This window comes from Lactuca serriola, chromosome 1 (assembly GCF_051521515.1).
Source record: "Lactuca serriola cultivar US96UC23 chromosome 1, Lser_US96UC23_V15, whole genome shotgun sequence".
In the NCBI taxonomy this organism is placed as follows: domain Eukaryota; kingdom Viridiplantae; phylum Streptophyta; class Magnoliopsida; order Asterales; family Asteraceae; genus Lactuca; species Lactuca serriola.
Genome location: NC_136408.1, coordinates 171,743,460 through 171,761,663, shown reverse-complemented (window position 1 = coordinate 171,761,663; position 18,204 = coordinate 171,743,460). Strand labels below are relative to the sequence as shown.

General features: G+C 36.1%; 1 long non-coding RNA gene across 16 annotated transcripts; it reads right to left on the bottom strand.

Annotated features, from left to right (window-relative positions):
• Window positions 1-409: 409 nt before the first annotated feature.
• On the bottom strand, window positions 410-6,324 carry LOC145101368 (uncharacterized). Of its 16 annotated transcripts, none has more exons than XR_013705640.1 (11): window positions 5,450-6,324; window positions 5,133-5,357; window positions 4,910-4,997; window positions 3,937-4,075; window positions 3,605-3,674; window positions 3,334-3,369; window positions 3,105-3,244; window positions 2,926-3,011; window positions 2,119-2,208; window positions 739-1,637; window positions 410-665 (listed from the first exon to the last, which is right to left on the bottom strand). It is a non-coding gene; the product is annotated as an uncharacterized LOC145101368 (long non-coding RNA). The 16 variants fall into 16 exon arrangements; XR_013705641.1 differs by having other exon boundaries at window positions 410-662; XR_013705642.1 differs by having other exon boundaries at window positions 410-659.
• Between the last annotated feature and the right edge of the window lie 11,880 nt (window positions 6,325-18,204).

Below are 18,204 nucleotides of genomic sequence, written 5' to 3'. Positions count from 1 at the left end.
AAGGTTTCTGACTTATTCTTGATTACGTGGATATTCTCATATCTACTATAATCATCGGTAAAAGTCACATAAAAGAGGTTAGCATCCCTTGTGGTGGATCTGAAGGGACCACACACATTGGGGTGTTTGAGATCCAACAAACCCTCACCTCTTTCACACGAACCAATGAAAGGTGACTTGGTCATCTTTCCAAGCAAACGAGATTCCAATGTGTCATACGACTTTAAGTCAAATGAATCCAACACTCCATCCTTTGGAGTTGGGCTATGCGCTTCTTGTTGACATGTCCAAGATGACAATGCCACAAGCATGCCTTGTCGAAACCATTGGACGAATCAATATGCAATACATTATTTCCTAGGTTGTCTACAACCATCCAAGTTTGATATATACCATTGCAAGGCAATGATTCAAAATAAAAATTACCTTTATAAAAAACATTAATAGAACCAATTTCATTGTTAAATGAAAATCTAAAACCTTGTTCATAGTAACCATGAAAAGAAGTTATGTTTCTCGCCATATCTGACGAGTAGCAACAATTATTCAAATCTAACTCTAACCTATTACTAGGCAATAAAGAATAAACTCCAATCTTGGTGATAGACGATGATTTCCTATTCCCCATGACCAGGTTCATCTTCCCATGCTCCACATCCCTACTTCTTTTTAGACCCCACGAATCAGAGACCCACGAATTAGCATGTGATGAGTTATTAGATAGAATAGTGTCAATACCTGAGAAACTGGGCTTTATTTTCCCATCCTTGATGTCCTGCAAGTATTTGGGGAAGCTTGGTTTCCAGTGCCCTTTATCATAAGCATAGAAGCACTCTGCTTCTTTCAGATTGGAAGAGGAAGTAGCAAAACCACCTATGGTCCCACTAGAAGAGGATTTATTATGGGACTTTCCCTTATGGCTCTTACCAAGAGCCTTCCTCTTCTTCCCTTTCTATTGTCCAATTGCCAGGACTGGGGAAGCAACAGTACAAGTGGATACAACATACTTTCCTTTGAAACTACTCTCAACATCTCTTAGTTGGCCTTGAAGCTTGCTTAGAGTGACTTCCTCCTTGTTCATATGATAAGTCATTCTGAACTAATAATAACAAGGATGCAAAGAGTGTAGGATAATGTCAATGGCCAACTCTTTGTTGAAATTGACATTCAACTTTAGCAAGCGGTCCACATAACTTTGCATCTTTTGCAAATGGGCCATGATGGACTCTCCATCCTTCATTTTTGTTGTTATCATGGAGGCAATGATTTCATACCTTTCTTGTAGCACTTTGATGGTACCTTTCCATCAAGTCTTGGTGCATCGCAAAAGGCCAGAAGTCCTCATATGACTTCTGAAGCTCAGGAGTCATAGTGGCTATCATGATACACGACACCTTTGTTGCATCCTTCTCATGATCCCTATACTTCACTATCTGTTCAGGAGTGGGAATAGATTCATCAATCTCCTTCAGCTCTTTGTCGAGGGCATACCCTTTTTCCTCGTATCGAATGGCCATGTGAATGCTTCAAATCCATTCATTGAAATTCGACCCATCGAAAATGAGCCTCCCACATAAGTTCATGAGGGAGAAAGAGTCGGAAGTATTTGAGTTTGCAACATTGTTTGAAGTATACATCTAAAAAGAAAGACAGTTTAGATTAGATAAGAATCCTTAATATGTCACCCCAAATAAAATATTAAGGCTAAGACCCAACACAATATTCTACAATTCGGAAGACGGATATCATAATCAAATCGCAAAATGTTTGATGGTATGTAAATGACGATTTACCAATTTCCACCATAAAAAACGAAAACAAAGACTAAGTTTAAATGAATTGAAATTCCTAGACTCTTTTAAGATTCATTGAACTCTTGAATGGCAAGTTTAAATCTCAATTAGAAAGGTTACCCCGCTACGCGGGGGTCAGAAGCTTTAAATGTTGTTTCCAAATCGATAAATATGGGTTATATGTGTTGTGTTATGAGTAGCTGTAAAGAAAGTACATTGTTATTCCTAACATTTACGTCCATTTTGTGTTTTTGCAAACAAACGATCATACTCAAGCAAATAAGCAACACTACATATATTATGATTTTTTTTCAACTCTGCACACCTTGAACGGAAGCACATGCTTCTTCTCCAGCAACCATAATTAACAAAAGGAACAATGACATCAGGATTGTTTTTTTTTTTTTTTTACAACCTGTAAAAAGGAAAACGGTGAAAAAAAATACAGTTCAATCCATAAATGTTTCTACTGGATCAAATATAATAAAACCAGTCAAGACAATAAGGAATTCATCATTCTTTGGAATTCCATTCTCATTCAATTCAGCAAGCAAACCCACTTCGGAAATCAATCAAAAGGAATACACGATTCCATTCAATCATTTCTAAATACCAAACATACTAATAAATGTAATATTTTCAATAAAATTGGAACAATGTAAAAGTGAAAAAATGTTTCTTTTTGACCTCTTCTCCCTCGACCCTTTTCCTTAGAAATTTCATTTTATGCTTTTCCTAGTTTACCCTTTACCCTCACCATCCCAAATTATTTCTATTTTCCATTGATAATTTTACCAATTTAACAAACAAACGTACAACTTTTCCTATTGTTAGTTATTTTTAGAAAAAAAAACATATTAAAAAGAATTATAATGATAGATAATAATATTTTACAATTAAACCATATATTAATAATATATATGTTTCTTTTTTTACATTAATCCCCAATAAATTGTAATATTTCATACCCTTTATCAAGTAGCAACCAAAATTAATAATTTCAAAAGAAAGTTGACATTGACTTAAAATTTAAAATGTATGTGGTTTTCTTGTTTACAATGTTAAATCTTAATCATTTATTCACTAAAAGCATACACAGATTATAAACATGGATTGCAATAAATAACTGTACCTCTTAGTTTAGATATAATGGCTTTGGCTTTATCATTGGGAAAAGAATGGCGACCGGTTTAAAAATCCATAGCTTGATTTTCTCATCTACAATATTGTGTCAAGTAAGAAATAGTTGGAGGACTAAATATGTGAAATTTTCAATTCTTGAAACAGGTGATTAAAGAGTCAAACGTTTACAGGGATTATGTATACTCTGAGATGGATCCCAAGGGCCAACAAAAGAATTACCCCAAGTGCTAAGGAATCCATCTTTTTGTAACTGCTAATGGGATGTAAGGACTAATTGTGCAACACAATCTCTCTAATTCAACTTTGCACTGTGAAAACATTGAAAAAGATATGATTTTGAGCAAGAATTAATATTTTGAAATATACTAAAGTATTAAAATTTATGAAAATAAAGAACCTTCTATCAGCCTCGACATTGGTTTGCTTTCCACATCTGTACACAAAAAACAGAGATAAGATCCCAAGTTTGAAATCATTTTTCAAAGTAAAGATTCCAAATTATACATTCTTCGGATCTTACAAAGATTCAAGTCATTACGGTTACATAAGATTTACAGGTTTAGCAAAATGAAAGAGATTAAATGTCCTGTGGGAGGTTATTTCTGAAAAGATACTTGCAATTCACTATGATGAACACGTTTGAAGAAGTCTCAAGTAGCTTAAATTACCTTTTCCTTAGTTGCAAGAGCCTCTTCAGCTGCCTTCATCTGTGTTATTAAATCATCATCATTGACATCCCTAATAATAAATAAATACAGACAAAACATGTCGGTTACTATATGGAAAAAAAAACCTTAAGCAAGACAGGATATGCAACTTACAGCTTCATCTAAACTTGAATCAATTAATCACAAAATAGAAACCAGGACCTCCAATGTTCATTTCATGATTTTAAAAGAAAAAAAAAAAGAAAAAAAAATCCATGTCAGTGGAGTAAGTACATCACTAATACTGCATGGTGTTTTTTCAAAAGTAATTTCAAGGATTTATATATTATTACTTTCTTAAAACCCGGAATTAACAAATCCAATGAAATCAAAGGCAGAACCAGTCCAACTACTTCCTCTCGTGGGTACTGCTCCAATTCTTCCTGTTTGACCTTTATCAGATCTCCTTTGTAGCTTCAAACCCAATGGAATCTATAAATGAAGGAGAATGGAAAACATATAAGAAAACGACCAATATACCCTTCAAAAAGTTAGACTGCATAAAAATGCATTTCGTGGACCTCATTCTTTGTTATTACCTTCTATGCAGTCGGGCAGACCTGCAAAGTAGCATGCTATTTTTATCTAAATTCTCAAAAATTACAACTATGCATCTAAGCATTGATTTGTTATCATCTTATTCCCGTTCTCTACCCTCACAAATACAATGGAATCTCCAGAAAATGAAGAAATGTCTTTTACCCAGGCGATAAACATTTGTCAGTTTTGATAAAATATGAAATTCACATGACCTCTGAAAATCGCTCCTGTGAAGAAATTAATCAAATAGAGAAGCTTTTTATTCTAGTGTGGTTTTCAAAGAGTAAAATACATATATAGGTGTGGGGTAAAAGCAAGAAAAAGCAATATACTTTCAATCAATTATATTATGTTATATATTTATATATATTTATTTAAAAATAAAAACTTATCCATAAGAGACCATTTTGCCCTTGGGCCAAAACCACAAAGAATAGGGCGCCACATGGACAAAAATGGTCATTGTAAAGATATTAACAGCTGGGTAGGTAGGATTAATAATTGAATTACCATGAATTACCATAAAGAATACAACCACTAACTTCTATCCTATAAAAATCGGTAGTTTCTTTGTCAAAAGCTGTCAACTTTAAGATTACCTATGAATTACCATGGTCTGATTTTGAATCTTTGTTTTCAAAATTAAGAAGAAAACTACAAAAATACATTTTACCCCCAAGATGTTGAAATGCTTTGTACAAATCTTATTCACTATCTAGTATCTACCTTGTGTGTATGCATTGTTGATGTGATGAAGTCAATGTAGTCGATTAACCCCTCTCAATCTACATTAGCTTGTAATTGAAAGCAATTACTGTTTAGCAGAATAAAAAAACACCATTGAAAGAGGTTTCATCATAATTTCATGGGAAGAAAAACCCGTCACAGTCCATCAAAATCACACATTTAGCCCGTTATATTTATTGTATATTAGGGAATAAAGTGGTACCTGACTGTTGCATCCTGCAAACTCCCAATACCGATATACCTTTTTTTCAACTTATTTCACAACCTCGCACTCGCAAGGACACTGACTCGTATCTGCAAGATTTAAGAAATTGAAAAATATTAAGATCGAAATTGAGTTTTAGAGATTGAAATCAAGATAGAGATCAAGGTAAATTGGTAAAAGCCATGAAATCCTTCGACACTTGCTGGTGTTTATGAATTTAGCCTATATCAAAATAAACATGTATCAGTTAAAAGAATACAAAAAGAGATGAATTAGGGATATTAGTGATGTGTGAAACATTAATCTCTATTTACCTTTGTTCCACAGTAAGATATCTCTCGTCTGTTGGTTGATTTTTGTATTCTTAAATTGTAATTCCGTCAAGGGGTCACCGAAGACGGCAAATTGAGGAGTGCAGAACCAGAGAGGTGAAAACGATGACTGTAGAGAGAACCCAAATCTTCTGGAAGCATCGGTGAAGAGGGTGATGTAAGGAACGAAAATAGTAGATAGGCGTGGAGCGGTGGGGGTCAGAGGATTAAAGCTAGGGGCAAAATCGGTGGTGGACCGGTGATTAAAGGTGGGAACAATCGAGAACACGACTTGAAACCATCTGGTATTGAGCCCAGCTTAATACCAAACACCCTCCTCCTCGAACACCACAACACCTCCATGCGACTCTACCTTCAATGCCTCCATTCGATTTTCATGTTTCCCTTGTCTCTCCCGTATCCATTGCATACCACACAGCAGAAACAACATCGAACCCCCAACCATCGCACCACCGTCGTTCGACCACCCTCGCCTTGCAATTCAGGTATGTTTTGAAGTTTGATTTCATCTATCTGCTAATCAGGATCGTTGATGATGTTGCAGACGAAATCAAAACACATAGGTGGGAGATTAGGCGGTGAGCCAGACGGTAGCAATGATGCGAGTTCCACAGCTATTGGTGGACTGATAACTGTAGATAAAGTGGACGCGGTGGATTGGATGGTGGTGGCGATGAACTATAGTGGAGAAAGGAGGAAGGGGAACCGAAGATTTGGGTAAGAAGCGGTAGAAGGAAGAAACTTCATCAATTAACCTAATGGTGTGGGGAAAAAATCACAGGGAAACCGGGACTGTTCGAACACGAAGGCGGTGGGGAAGATATGCAATAAGAAAGGCGGTGGGGAAGGAGCCACAAATTTGAATCTATTTGGAGAATAAAGTGGTGAACCTAATTAAATAAACACGTATACAAAAGAATACATGAAATGACATAAAATAACCCTTAAAAAAATGGAAAATAGCTGCAAAACGAAAGGATCATTTTTGCAAAAAGTAACCCATGCTAAGTGTAGCTAAAATAACCCTTAAAAAAATGGAAAATAGCTGCAAAACCAAAGGATCATTTTTGCCAAAATTAACCCATGCTAAGTGTAGCTAAGACAGGAGAATTTTAATTTATAGTATAATGATGCCCTTCAAGTTTGTGACCGGGATACCGACGATCACAAACAAGGTGTGAATAACCATGCAAATATGCTTGGTACTCTCAATGTCATTTTCACATAATAAATGTGCCAGTAAACTATACATGCTCCATTGATCTATGACAAACATTAAGCTACCCTTTGCCATCCTTGTTAGTCCAAGTTAGTGTGTCGGTTAACCATACACGCTCCACTAACGACTTGAGAATGTGTAAAGTGCAATTTCATGGAATAGTACCATTTTTCACATTTTTCCTAAAGTAACTAAAATTGGGAATTTATAAACCATTTAGTTACTTTATCGTATCATTATACTTATTAATGGGGATTAATGTCCTATCCTACCCTTTCGGCTAATAACCCTCCACCAATTAAGGAAGCGGTGGGTGAGTTTGGACATCCATTCAATCACCATTTTATAGGCAGTTTCCTTATACCCCCCTTACAGATTGGCGTCGTGATTGAGGCCTACTAATGGTATGAGTGACTGTCTTATACATATATATATATATATATATATATATATATATATATATATATATATAAGTATTAATCTTGTAATATTATAATAGTATAAGGTTTAAATTTTAAACTTTTAAAATTCTAGAGAATAGAATTTAATGTTTCGAGACTTTTTAAATTTCAAAACTTTGAGGGCAAGTTTTGAAACTCTTCAAAACCTTTTGAATTCCAAAAGTTATGATTTAATGTTTCATAAATGCGACTTTTTAAATTCCAAAACTTGAGGGCAAGTTTCAAAACTCTTCAAAACCATTTAGAACTATATCACAAAATTGACCTAATCTAATTTCCTATAGCAAGATAATTCACATCAAATTCTACAAATAATTAATTTATCATATAAACAAGTAATTATCCCAAATTTGACAATTATCCTTTAATTAGATGAAGTTAATCATTACTTTATAATGAAAAATGATTTTTATCAGTCAAAACAGCTTGTGGTAATGATCCTAATCCAAATCTTGCCAAAAACTCGAAAAATCTGCCAACAGATGATCTGACTCGTCGAGTCAGTTAATAGACTTGGGGAATTCATCATGTTCATCATGGACTCGTCGAGTTCATCATGTAGAGCAGTTTTCCATTAGTTTCAACTTTGAACAATTAGCTAATGCATCAATATAATAGAAAACACCCTAGGCTCTGATACCACTAATGGATTTTAAGCATTATAACATCCCTATGGTACACATACAACCCTAATGCTTTGGATCTAAGTTTTCTCAAGTTATACATGTAATTTTCATTTTCTAAAGCATGAAGCCTAACTAGCATACAACATTGATATTTAAAACATAAAACAAGTTAGATGATTACCTTTTGGTTGTAGCTTGTAGAACTTGGCCTTACAAGAGCTTAGCACCTCTAATGTGATGCCTCAAATAAGTCACAAAAAACCAAGAACAAATGGAGGAAAATATGAGAGAGGCTAGGAGGCACCAAAATCGGCTAGCTTTTTCTTGGAATACACAAGTGCCGATTTTAGGGCTTAGTGGTTACATTTATAGTGTATAATTCCAAGGGTCTCTTGTAAACCCTAATTCATTCACTTGGGCTTTTAATCCAATAATTCATTTGATAGCCTTTTGGACTAACACTTCAATGACTCACACATAAACTTAGTCCATCACTAATCAATCATGAATCATTGGCCCGAACGTATATGTATCACTGATTTACATAATAAACCCCTGTTAATTTAATCAGTCTCTTTTGATCACTAAAGTAATCCAAAATAATTCTTGATCGATACCAATTTAATAATATGATTTCTCAATTAATATATTATTTTTATAATATGTTAATAAATCACAAATAACATATTTCTCAATTATCTATCCTATCAAATTGCTCCAGTGAATGCAACCCAACTGGACCACACTACTATCGGGTCAAGTACATACCAATTATAGTTATGGGCTTAGACACCTAATCCAACAAGATGGTCTATGGATAAGCTTGCAAATGCTTATGTGAAGGAGGTAGTAACAGTTTACGGTGTACCCGTAACGATTATATCAGATCGTGATAGTCGTTTCATGTCAAGATCTTGGAGGAGTTTACAAGAAGAAATTGGTACAAAGTTGTGTTTGAGTACAACTTACCATCTTCAGACCGATGGTCAGAGCGAAAGAACGATTCAAACACTGGAAGATATGCTAAGAGCATGTACCCTAGAGTTTCACGGTAACTGGGACGAGTACTTACCTCTGGTAGAGTTTCCTACAAAAATAGTTACCATTCGACCATCAAGATGGTTCCGTATCAAGCTTTGTATGGACATAAGTGTCGTACACCGTTTTGTTGGCTTGAAGCTGGGGAAAAGCAGTTTATGAGCCCCGAGATAGTCCATCAAACTGCTGAAAAGCTGAAAGTGATTAGGGAAATGATGTTAGCAGCTCAGGATCGCCAAAAGAGCTATGCTAACAAGAAGAGACAATCGATGACATTCGAAGTTGGAGATTCGGTTTTGCTTAAGGTCTCACCATCGAAGGGACTTATAAGATTCGGAAAGAGTGGAAATTTGAGTCATAGGTTTATTGGCCACATAGACCAATCTCTCTAGCCTTCCCCAAAAATAAAACTACACACTTCCAAAGTGCTTATTAACAATTTCTAAACTCTTAAATAAGATAAGAAAAAAAACCAAATACTTCAAGTTTATTATTGGTAAGTGTTCTTAGAAACCAAAGCACTGGACTTTTTTTATGAGCTTGGAGACCACCAGCAGTTTCATCCTTATGGAAATGTGGGATTGGGACACCTCTCTTTCAAATAACCAATAAAACTCAAAATATTTATCAATTTTCTCCAAAAAGCTTATTTGACAACCTATGGATTTATCAATTTTCTCCAAAAAGCTTATTTGAAGTACAATTTTCTTAACCATCTTTGTTTGTAGGTTAAGCATGCACAAGCCTGTTTAAAAGAAATTGCTTCATCTGTGGAGACTGTAAACTAACTCAGTCAAGACTTCATTAATATTCAGAGGTAGATTTGATGGCACATGAAGTGACTTTTATAAAGTTTTTGTGAATGTGGGGTGGTTTGTTATTAATGTATTAGTGAAGAGGATGTGCTTAAGTTGAAACATGCATCTTTCATCGAAATCTAGTCCGTAGTCGTTCACGTGTTTATGTTGACACACGCATCTTATCTAAGTCCATAGACAGATCCAAATAAATAGCAACACCATACATAGTCTGTTTGTATAGTAGTTTATTATTGGTGGGTGTTGGCAATTTATGTGTTTTATGTGTTGGTAGTGGAGAAGAACAACGAGCAACAACAATCTTACTCCTTAAAGTTATTTCAAATATGAATTTTCCACTTGATGGTTTTCTAATGGGTATACTTATGTGAGGTAATATTTTATTTAATAGTTACATGAAAATATTTATTTGACGATGTTCACTCATATTTCGCTTTTTAAAATTTTTATAGAAGATGGATCATCCACATGCTGTCACTTGACTAAAAATGAGGGGTTAGTGAATCATTCCAAAACAAGTTTGATGAAGATTTTAAATTAGCATGCATATGATGTAATTAAGAACTATGGTTTTATTTTTTATTTTTTTTAATATTTATTTATTTATTTTATTTTTTTGTGTGTATTAAAATTTCTGCTAGTTCGGGCATTGTTAAGAAATTAGATGAGTAGTTTCTCAAGTTTACACTTTTACACACTTGCTCCACCAAAAATTTTGTAAGTAGGCAAAAATCTTAATGACTCGATCATTATGATACAAAAGGAAAAGTATCAAACCATCACCTTTTTATATATACCCAGGTGAATATCCATGCATCGTGCATAATGAAATTTTATATTTAAAATTTGGCAAATAAATATTGAAGATAAATAAGTTATTAATATTAACTTTTTAATAATAGTTTCTTACACTAGTTTCTTATACAAATTTAGAATGATCTTGAACGAGATTAAAGCACCTATAAACATGTTAAGATTTAATGGTAACTACATGTAACTGGCGTTTAAAAAAATGTAAATATAACTCTCGACTTGATGTTACTTTAATGTCATGATTAATAAATTTAGAAATTAATTATTTGACATTTTTATAAGGTAATATAATGTAATTTATAAGGTTATGCTATTTTTAACAATTATTATTTTAATTATTTTAAAAACCATTTGTTTGGAAATTGTTGGAAAATGACCCATTAATGTGTTCATCAGACTATTTTGTAATGTTTTTATTTTTTGGGCACATTTATATTGTATACCATAATATTTTCTATATGAAACAAGGATTTATCATATGTAGTATGATGGGAAATCCGTGTGTGAAAATCCGTCAATCAGATTTTATTAATGAAGACACCGTTATAGAAAGTTTAATAGGATCAATGCGCATCATCATATTCACCCTGCTGAAATTATGTTTCCTTCACATAAGTATTCTTCATTTTTTAAATGTTTATCGAGAAATTAAGAAACCTATCTTGGACTAAATCTACATGCACTATCAGAGAATGGTATAATTTGATGTATGTTTAAACTTGATTGTACTTGTTGTTATCATCATTGCAATATGAAAGAATATCATAGTTCATGATAATCATTGAGTCAAGAAAGAAGTGAAATTAACCATGTTGGAAATCGATAATGAATCAAAATCTTTAATTTCATATGTTTTGTATTCTAAAGATGTGAACAAAAATGAAAAGACAAAAAACATCAAATGCGAAAAACCCAAAATCATGAATGACATAGTTTGATTATCATGATTGAATGGTATATTTTTTGTACTTCTAAAATTTTTATTTCTTTAATACTAGATTGTCAAAACACACCCCATATCTAAAATCAATACTCTTCGTTTATGTTTGTCCTAGCCAATTCTTTTCAAGACTTCTGAATGCATCTTCATCGTTGTAACTGTTGTAACTGCTACTTCTCTAATGGTCTTTGTAATTCAACTATTGATTTTCCTTTAGGTCTCATACGTTTTTTTAATGGGCTTGATGTGCTACTTATCTCTAGTCCTTGAATTCCAAGACTCAATTAAATTTAAATAATATTATATAATGAGTAAACATAAGTATAATACTAAGTATAGGATCAAATAGATTCTATAATAAATAAATCATTATCCTAAATAAGGAATTGAGAGAACACAAAAATGCAACTAAGATCTAAATTTGAATAGAGATTAAAAGAAGCTCGATTATAAGATGATGTAAGAACCTCTCCAAAAGATACTCTCACTATCAAACTAGTATTCATTATATATAGGACCTACAAGGGGAGTCGGTTAGGACATGAACAATAAGGTCACCACAATCTAAGACAGCCTACCAAAACAAATTAACTAAGCTGCAAAGCCTAGACAAATGACTAGGAAACTGAAATATATGAAACCAAACTTGTATTTCACACAAACAAGTTGAAGACACAAAGTATAATATTGGGAAACCTTTCACATACAATCTCAACACAACACTACAAAATGTGAGGCCTAATAATATCCCTTTTGTGTTGAGTCGTGAATGCTGTCTTCACCGTGCTTCATCAGAAACTTTAGGAGTAACACTAAGAATGACCATGAGAACGGTCATCCATTACCTTAGTATATATCATAAATACACTAGATATTACTTTTAGAGTTCACCCTAAATATCTTTGCTTTTGTCAATATAGCAATACGAGTAGCAAATTTATAATAGTGTTTATCATGTAAGAACATCATTAAACTCTTTACTTCTCTGTTATTGTGAACTTTGTAGACTACTCACTATGGCTCTTCCGAATTAAGTCCATCTTACATTTCATTCACATTCTTTGGTTATTTAGATGGCTTCTTAATAGTGTTCTTCTACATTACACTATCCACTTACACCTCAATCTTACAACTCTCCATCCAGTAAGCTTTAATCATTCTCATCATATGTTGAAGTTGATTTGCATGTTTTGTATTTTGTTTATAAAAAACTATTGAAAAGAGTAATCCAATCATGTGAAAATGTGCTTGGATTTGCCATGATCTCTTGGTTTTATTGTCAAAGCTACCGCACCCTCATTGTCGTAGAATATCTATATTGGTTTTTGGATTGACGGAACAACTCCAAGATCTCCAATAAAATTATTCAACCAAATTTCCTCCTCTACTGCCTCGCTTGCTGCAATGTACTCTTATTTGCAAGTAGAATCAGCCATCGTCTGATGCTTGGAACTCTAGCATGTCACCGCTCCACCATTCAATTGAAATACCCAACCAAATTGCGAATAAATTTTATATCGATGTATTTGGATGTTAGCATCACTATATTCACTCACCTTAAGTTCATATTTTCTACCAAAAACTAAGATCATATCTTTTATTTTTGGCAAATACTTAAGAATATTTTTCATTACAGTCCAATAAGCCAAACAAGGATTACCCTTATATATGCTAACCATGCTCAAAGCATAAGCCACATCAGGTCGAGTACATGTCATAACATACATGATTGATCCTATAGTTGAAGCATATGGGACTTGACTCATCGTATGTATTTCCTTAGCACTACTAGGACATTGAGACTTCTTTACTTTAACAATATGAAGCATGTGTAAGTCCCCTTTCTTCAAATTCTCCATTATGAACCATTTCTTTATTTTAACCAAGTATGTACTTTGGCAAAGTCAGAGTAACTGTTTATGCCTATTTATATCAATCCTAATTCCAAGAATGTACACAACCTCTATTAGATCAATCATAGCAAAACATTTCTCAGGCCAAGATTTCAATTCTTGCAGAGTTGGAATATCATTTCCTATTAGGATTATGTCATCCACATAAAAGACTAGGAAGGTGACTACACTCCTACTAGCTTTGATGTAACAACCAAAAATATGACCCCCAAATTTCTTTTTGAAAATCATAACAAACCATAAATCATCCTAAATCCTAAGGGAAAAACATGTAGCATGCGTAACAAAACATTGTCCCCAAATACTGTGACAAAACATATGATAAAATATCGTAGTCTCAATAATCCCAGGCTGAATACTGTGGTGTGTGTGCCATGCGATCACCCTGAGCTCTTCCCTTTGCTACCGGAAGTATCTGAAACTGAAACTGAAAACTCTAAGCACAAAGCTTAGTGAGCTCCCCCAAACTACCACATACCATACAGTAAAACATATAACACATATTGGGCCTTGCCTACTGCATCAGGCCCCGCCCAACATCAGACCCCACCCGACATCAGACTGAAGTCCGGAATAACTTGGGCCCCGCCCGACATCGGACCGTAGTCCAAAATAAACTAAACATAACATAAACATATAACATACTCACATATACTGCATCGGGCTCGCTTGACATCAGACAGGGGTCCGGAACATATAACACATAACATAAACATGCATGAATCACGAAGATGTCAAGCATACATAACTACTTCTTGGGACCGCCCCGGCATCGGACCGAAGTCCGGAAACATATAAACTGCATCGGGCTTACCCCGGCATATTGCAACTACTTAACGGGCCAACATTGGTGCCTTAGACCCATTCCTACTGGAGGAAAACTCACCTCGTGTGATTGACTGCTAAAACTCTATGTGAGGAAATCTCTGTCTACTGCTTCGACGACTCTTCGACTATAAATTCCATAAAAACACTTACTCAAAAACTGATAACTATTCTTAAGGTAAAATGACCATTTTACCCCTGGACAAAGTCAACATCCTCGTCAAAGTCAACCTCCAGTTGACTTGGCTTGTCGAGTTGGTCCACCAACTCTTCGAGTCCCTATTCTTTCAAAATGATACAACCCTCGACTCTACTCATCGAGTCTAGCAACAAGTCGACTAGTTCTCCTTCAACCATAACATCGATACTATCTTCAACCGACTCGCCGAGTGTATCCTTTAACTCGTCGAGTTCATCTTCATCAGATGAATATGTCCAGTCTATGAATCGACGAGTTATACGAATAACTCGTCAAGTCCGTCTTCATGGGTTAGGAGATTACCTTGGACTCGCCGAGTTTGCTCATACACTCGCCGAGTCCCATGATTTCCAGGTCCATAATTACGCCCATCTTGTTGTGCCCCCTTCTAGACTCAACCAGGTTCCTCAGAAACAGAAAAGGTTGGGGAACCAATACATGACTCGCCGAGTCCCAAGAATGACTCGCCGAGTCCCCTAAGGTCCATGTCTAATAAACTTGATTTATGTTGATCTCATCTCATCCAAAGGGTAGATATGACCTCATAGGGTTGCTATAACACATAAAGTCACGAACTTTACGTTCATGCACGGGTCTTTAAGTTCAAAAGACCCAAAAATGAGGTCTATAAGATATATGGGGTCTCATGGCCATAAAATTGGCACCTTTATGCCATAAGAACCCTCCAAGGTTCAAGATCTAAAGCCCTTCCTCTACATTACACTCTAAAACCTGAAAGTGGCTTAGAAATGCCCCAAAGATGTCAAGATCCAAACCCTAAAATAGATCTAACAAGTATGAAGTCAAGGTAGGAGCCTTTTACCTCATAAGGTTGCCAAGGATGAATGTGTTCCTGGATCTAGTCTTCTTTCCCCAAGCTTGCTTGCTTAAAACTCTTGCAGTCACCTTCAAGGCACCAAAACACACTCAAAACTCAAGAGAGAGGATCACAATAAACTAGGGTTTTTCTGGAGACAAGGAGGCTGACAAGGGAATTTCAGGAGAGGGTTTAAGATGCTTAAATAGGATGCAAAACCCCGGGAATAGGGTTTATTCCTGGCAGACCTACTTGTCGAGTCCATGCTTGGATTCGCCGAGTAAACCTTTTAAATCCTGCGGCCTTTAAAGCGTCTACTTGACGAGTTAGGGCTTCCAACTCGTCGAGTAGCTCAACATAAATAGTTGAATAAATGAATAAGGAATTGCATACCAGGAACGAGGCGTTACAGTTCTACCCCACTTGTCTCAGACTTCGTCCTCAAAGTCTGTTGCACCTAAAAACAACTCTGGGTAGTGCTCCCTCATTTCCTCGTCAGGCTCCCACATCGACTTCGAACCCTTACGGTGTTACCACTGCACCTTCACTAGCTCGATCTGTTTGTTTCTAAGCTCCTTCATCTTGTGATCTAAGATCGCCACTAGTCTCTCTATGTAAGTCAGGCTGTCATCAACCTGAATATCTTCCATAGGTATCACTTCTGTATCATCTGCCAAGCACTTCCGCAACTAGGAAACGTGAAACATGTTGTGAATCTGACTGAGTTTTGTTGGAAGGTCTAACTGGTAAGCAACCCAACCCACCTGGGCGAAAACCCTAAACAGATCAATGAATCTGGGGGCCCAGCTTGCCCCGCTTCTAGAACCTGATAAGACCCTTCCAGGGTGACACCTTCATGAGGACCATGTCACCCACATGAAACTCCAAATCTGAATTCCACTTATCAGCTAAGCTCTTCTGTCCACTCTGAGCAGTTTGAAGCCTGCTCCAAACCTGCTGGATCCGCTCCATGGTCTTGAGTACTACCTCTATACTCCCCATGACTCTCCGACCGACCTTGCCCCAACAGATTGGGGTCCTACATTTCCTCTCATAAGGCATCTCGAAGGGAGGCCGATCTATACTAGAGTGGTAGATGTTGTTATACAAAAATTCTGCCAGCAAAGGATACGTATCCCAACTGCCACCAGAATCTACCACACATACTCGAAGCATGTCCTAGAGAGTCTGAATCGTCCTCTCGTTCTGCCCAACCGTCTGAGGGTGGAAAGCAGTGCTAAAATGTAGACGAGTACCCATCTCGTCGTGAAACCGCTTCCTATTCATCAAATCCATGATTGCTGCTGGAGCATTGGTTAGTCCAAACGACATAACCAAAAACTCGTAGTCTCCATATCTTGTTCTGAATGCAGTCTTCTCAATATCCTGCTCTCTCACCTTTAGCTAATGATATCTTGACCTAAGATCGATCTTCGAGAAATAGCTCGAAACTTGCAACTGATCAAACATGTCATCAATCCTTGGCAATAGATACTTGTTCTCTATTGTTGCCATGTTCAGCTCTCTGTAATCTATGCACATTCTCATGCTCCCATCTTTCTTCTTCATGAATAACACTGGAGCTCCCCCAAGGGTGATGAACTAGGTCTAATAAGACCATTGTCCAACAACTCCTGAAGTTGATTCATAAGCTCCTTCATCTCCGTCGGTGCTAATTGATATGGGGCATTTTCTATCAGTGTTGTTCCTGGTAACAAGTCTATTCTAAACTCCACTTGTCTATCAGGAGGCAATCCAAGGAGATTTTTAGGAAAAACATTAAGATAGTCACACACCGCTGGTATACTTTTCATATCATTTTTCTTCTTCTTAGCATCGATCACGAATGCCAAGTATGAGGAGCATCCTTTAGATAAACATTTTCTGGCTTTCATTAGGGAAATGATTCCAGAATTCACTCTGCGCTTATCTCCGTACAACATAAATGACTCTTTTCCAGGCGGGATTACCCTCACTATCTTTTTCTTGCATAGTATTCCAGCATCATTGGCACTAAGCCAATCCATCCCCAAAACGATGTTGAAACCATTTAACTCGATGGGTAACAGCTTCTCTTACAATTTTTTTCCGTTTAAGTTGATGACAATATTCTTAATATAATCGGTAACAGGTATGAATTTGCCACTAGGAACTTCTACAATTAGGGCATCATTTAACTTTCCTATAGGCAATGCTAGTCTTTCACCAAATTTATGTGATATAAAGGAGTAACTTGCTCCATAATCAAACAATAAGTTGGCAGACAATCTATTTATAAGAAAGGTACATGAAGTGACATCTGTGCCATCCTTTGCGGCTTCCAATGTCATCTGGAAAGCTTTGGCTTTTGGCTATGGTGGAAGATTGGGCTTTACTGCCTCTTTCTTCTTCAATAGTCCTTCAAAATGTGCCCTTCTTCGTTACACCCATAGAAGACTTTCTTAACAAAGGTGCATTCATCGGCATAATGCCCAGGCTTTCCACATTTGTAACAAGTGACTTCCTCGGTACATTTCCCAACATGTTTCTTCTTACACTTGTCAGATCATGTCACTTCGGCTCCTCCTCCGAATTTCCTTTAACCAGACTTCGAGAACTTTTTCTTCTTGTTGGAACCTGAAGTTCCTTCAAACTTTCTCTTCTCGCCAACTTCAACCTTGCTGGCGGCTCTCCCCTTAATCAAATATTCAACAGACTTGGCAGCCCAGATAGCTGCCTCCAAAGTTAGTTCCTGGCGCACTGGCACCGCATAATCTCATGCAAGTCCCTTTACGTAGCTGTCAATTTTTGTCAGCTCATCTGGGATAATATGCAAAGAAAACGCCATTTTGTCTGTGAAGTTATTGGTGTATTCATCAATTGACATGCTTCCCTTCTTTAGTGTCAGAAATTGGTTTTCCAGCTCAAGCAGATTTTGGGCCGAGCAGTACTTGCGCTTGAAGTGCACAAAGAAGTCTGCCCAAGTCAGTTGCAGTGGCTCATTAGGTTTTAGTGTTTTCCCCAGAGTGTTCCAATAGTGAACAGTGCCACCTCTGAACTGAAGCACTGCAAAATATGATTTGTAACTT